Source organism: Cyprinodon variegatus, unplaced genomic scaffold, assembly GCF_000732505.1.
Source record: "Cyprinodon variegatus isolate N-32 unplaced genomic scaffold, C_variegatus-1.0 Scaffold1402, whole genome shotgun sequence".
In the NCBI taxonomy this organism is placed as follows: domain Eukaryota; kingdom Metazoa; phylum Chordata; class Actinopteri; order Cyprinodontiformes; family Cyprinodontidae; genus Cyprinodon; species Cyprinodon variegatus.
The window spans coordinates 75,703-80,155 of record NW_015151855.1 but is presented as its reverse complement, the minus strand read 5'-3'; the positions used below and the strand labels follow the sequence as shown (position 1 = coordinate 80,155).

The following is a 4,453-nucleotide window of genomic DNA, read 5'->3' as shown; positions in this document are numbered from 1 at the left end:
TTACTTATTTAATGCTGTATTTATTTATTTATTTTGGCACTTTTATCCTCCATATGAAAGAGCTCCTGTGTGTCGCTGAATGTGAGCATTGATGACTGAAAGACATCTTCTGGCTCCATTTATCTGTTTACTACAGTCTGTTGGATTCATGTTAATGTGGATTTAAAGACATTTCAATTAGTGGAAAAAATCACAGGGGGGAATATAAAAAAAAATCTAATCAACCAAAAATTTCGTGACCTCAATGCAGTACCTCTGTGGACCCCCTAGGGGTTGTGGACCCCCTGTTGAAGTCCTCCGGTCTAGAGCCTATTAATAAGAGGAAGTGAAATGCAGCTCCAGACTAGCTTTGAATGTGGTGATGTCATCAGTACGCTTCTGTTCCAATTGATCCAGATTTATTCTGCATGCTCCCGTTCTCCCAGAGTCCGGACTTTCCTGGGTTCTCAAGAACATACTTGTCGAGGAAACTGGTCCGTACTCGTGTTCTAGTGAATTGTAGCCTAGTAAACTAGTCCTGCCCACCAGCGGCCAAAATTTCACATTTTTGCCTGCGAGTGGCCTAGCCTCCATCAATGCCTCAGGCTCTAGAACTGGCGGATGCAAAGTGGGCGGGGCTTTGAGGGCGTGACGACAAAGCTGCGTGACGCTGGAGAAAGCACAACAAGGAAGATGGCAGCAACTATTGAACAGTTCTGGTTTGACTCAGCTTTGGAATCAGTCTGGAAGGATCAGACTTTGGGGTTTTGGTTGAAATGTGAGCAGGAAGAGGCTCTACGCTCATTCATTTTTAAGAAGGAAATATTCGCCGTTTTACCAACAGGTTGTTTGTTTGCACTCCCCCACCAGCTTCAGTGGCTCTCATTGGTCAGAGCGTCGGCCAATTGTCACAGAACTGGTTTGAAAAACAACAGGTTGATCTCATCAACAATCTTCCGATGTCTCATTCATCGGGGCCAGACTAGATTACACTTTTAATCTCACATATAGTCTGGTTTTTTTCAGGCTATGTGAATAGAGAAACAGCTAACAATTTGCTCTCCAGCTATACACCTGTAACGGTCACCACTACTCTGCGAAGATCCTGAATTCAACCGTTGCGTATATTAGCTGCGACATATGAATCAAGATGCTATGACCGAAAGAAATTTGATTGACAGATGACCGTTGATGTATGATTGGATGAATTTAGGTGTTCAGGCTGACGTTTAACTAACTGGCCTGCAGAAGACAAAGGAAAAAAATATTAAAGGCAGGGTTTTAAATATCAATTTTCTAACTTTTGGGACAATATGGTCTGATAAAGAGAACATTTATATACATGTTTAAGCCAGAATGATTTGACATAAAAATATTATTTCTCTATGACTTTAAGGGGTCTTTTTAACCTTCATCTTCTGACCCAAATATATTAAAATCTCCTCAGTAACATCTAAAAATAAGGTCACTTTTTTATTAACATCATCTAAAATAAGTCAAACCCTCTATAAAAAAAATATTGTTTTTTTAGTGCTTCTTAAACTTTCCAGGTTCAATCAGGAAAATACCAACTATGACCGTCTCCAATTATTCTAACTAAAGTTCCCATTGATTGGATTGGTCTCTGCTGTAGAACTAGAACATGAAGAAGTTCCATCTTCTCCTCTGGATGAACAGGAACTCATCCGAGGTTCTGATGGATGTGGGTCAGCGCCGGTTTCAGCTGCTGAGCCACATGTTCGCCGCTCCTGCTGGAGCTTCTCAGGTTCCATGCAGCGACACAGATGGATGATTGACAGATGAGTTACCAAACAGCGTTACCAAACCTCCATGCTGGGCCAGAAGGTCCAGGACCTGCAGGGTGGTTCTGGGCCGCCGGCCCGGTTCTGGGTCCGGTTTGTAGTTTTTGGATGCAGAGCCTTTAAAGCTGGATGTGAAGCAGCATCAGTGGGGCTGAGGATGAAGAGTGTGGTGGTGTGTTGTAAGCAGCAGCCATGGTGGATGGAGGCGGGGGCGGGGGGGTTGATTGACAGGGACAGCCTCTGACTCTGCTTCCTTTTTTTTTTTGTCAGCAGTTATTTAACGGCCTGCAGAGGTTTTTAAACCGTTTAAATCCTCTGCGTCTCCATCAGGAAGAGACGCTTTCATGAAAACGTTTAAAGTTCTGCAGTCGGATGATTTCAGATCGATTCCCATCGAAGCTCGATCAACACCATGACTGGCAGACTGGGGGGGTTTCATAAATGGCTGCCATCTCCCATCATGCCCCCCTGGGTGCCCCCGCCAGCCAATGGGGAGGCTCCGTGAGGCGGTGATGCAGGTTGCCCCCCTGGTATAAAACCCTCCAGCTCCATCTGGGCCCTCCTGAGCAGTTGGAGCATTCCCAGCCTCGCCTCGGGTGGAGGGATTGCGAGGGAAAGCAAAACTACACGGCCTCTCTCTGTGTAGTTTTGTTTTTGTCGGGGAATATTTCGAGGCTCATCCCGTTCATCTTGGATCTTTCTACACAAACCGTTCTGGATAAAGGGGGGTTCTCTCGTTAGTCACTCGGGCTTCGTCCCTTCTCTTCCAGGCACTCTTGTGGAAACAAGTAAGTAGATGTGACTGTGTGGTTTGATCAGGGAGCCGGACTCTGGGTTTTTGGGGGAAGTTGGGATCAGTTCGGGGGTCGGACTCCTGATTTTCAGAGGTTTGCTGAGGTTTAGATGTATTTTTGGCTGCAGAAGAAGGGCCTCCTGCAGCAGAGTGTGAAGCGATCTGAGGAAAGCCAAGAATAGCTGCTGAGAGCATCAGAGAGGCCTGTCAGCTGGGGCCATGGCTTTTTAAGGGAATCAGCAGCAGGCGTATCAGTTGCAGCTCCAGCAATGTGCCACATGGTGGCTGTCAATCAAAGCACGGCGGGTCAGGGCGGGGGTGCAGGGGTATTTTTGGTCACTGCCATATCTGTCGCTCAGATGTTGGTCTGTAAATACCAGCAGGGCAGGTCCGGTTCTGAAGCAGGGTTCCCCTCATTGATCCATGTTGTTATTGGATCAGAACCGAGGCTGCGATCGGTCTGAGCCCAGATCAGCGAAGCAGCAGGCGTCCTGATGAAGGTGGAGGAGCTGAGTCACAAATTTACACTTTTAGTCTTCCGGTGGATCGTTGGCCTAGTGGGTCAGAGCAGTGGACCTGTATGCTTGGAAGGTTCCAAGTACCCGGTTCGATCCCCACAGCCTGCTCTCTGGGTCCCTGAGCAAGACCCTTAACCCTTTAAAGCCTGAACCATGAAATGATTGACAGAACATTCAAATTTTTCAATAGGAGAATGTCATTAAGTTTAATTAGATCATTTATTTGCATCAAATTGGAGACATTAGGCAATTCTGTATAATCTTTTATACATTTTCTGTTCACTGTCTAAATATTTAAGTCAGTGTTTCAACAACAAAAGCATCGCTCTGATGAGGCAAAGTCTCAAAAAGTCATGGATCCAATGTGCTGCCCTGGGCTTTAAAGGATTAAACACGGAGGGTTCATTTCTCCACTGGGAGACAATAAAGGGATTTAATTTTTAATTAATAAAAATGAATAAGTCAGCTGCTCCTCTGATCCAGGTTCTGATGGTTGACCTCACCTGGAGACCTGGAAGAACTCAGACTGGTTCTGGTATCAGCAGCAGGTCCAGAACTGATCCTGAACTTTCTGCAGGTTTATAGTAGATTCTGATTCTGTGCCTCTCATGTTTGGAGATCAGATGAAGAGGAACCTTCTGGGATTTAGGTCCCACACACAGATAGAAATATGTCACCCAGAGCCGCATGAGGTTATTTTAATAAACAGAGCTTTGGTCCTGATGCCGACCGGCTGCATCTCGCTTTTATTAATGAGGAAACTTTTTAAAGATATGTCTTTGATAAAAACTGTTTTTCTATGTATTTCTGTTTAACCCTTTAAAGCCCGATCCAAGAATAAAACAAAACAGAAAATTACTTTGTTTGGTTTGAAGTCCCTTTTTGGCCTTTTAACAAAATATGTAAAAAGAAAAAACAGAAATACATTTTTGATATTAATAATTTATTACTATGCAATGAGTCCAGATTATTTTTTGTGTAGTCTTCTGCCCTCTGTTATCAGGTATATCTGATTGTGTACAATAGGATTTAGAGCAAAGTTTTTACCATTAAATTATGCAAAAGGTGTCAGACGCAAAACATTTCAGAAACCGTATGTATCAAATATGATACATTTGGCATTAAAGGGTTAATTATTTAAAGTTTCATATTAAGGGAAACGTTGAGGTTTTATTTCTAGAGGAACAGAAAGTCAGAAGATCCTGGACTTTAATTTATCGTAACTGTAATAAAATACTGCTGTCGGTTTATTTCTGTTTTTATTTTATTTTTTAAGTTTAACTACAATAGTTGTTTTTTTATTGTAATTGAAATAAATAGAGATTAAAGGGAAATATTTTTATAGTTTTTATGTCTTTTTT

The 4,453-nt window shown here is 43.1% G+C and overlaps 1 protein-coding gene across 1 annotated transcript in view; it reads left to right on the top strand.

The window, feature by feature from the left end:
* The first annotated feature begins 2,385 nt into the window (after window positions 1-2,385).
* Window positions 2,386-4,453, top strand: part of LOC107103236 (titin-like) — a 40,602-nt gene continuing 38,534 nt past the window's right edge. Inside the window, 1 exon segment of the mRNA XM_015402812.1 lies at window positions 2,386-2,569. The gene's annotated coding sequence lies outside the window, so the exon portion shown is untranslated.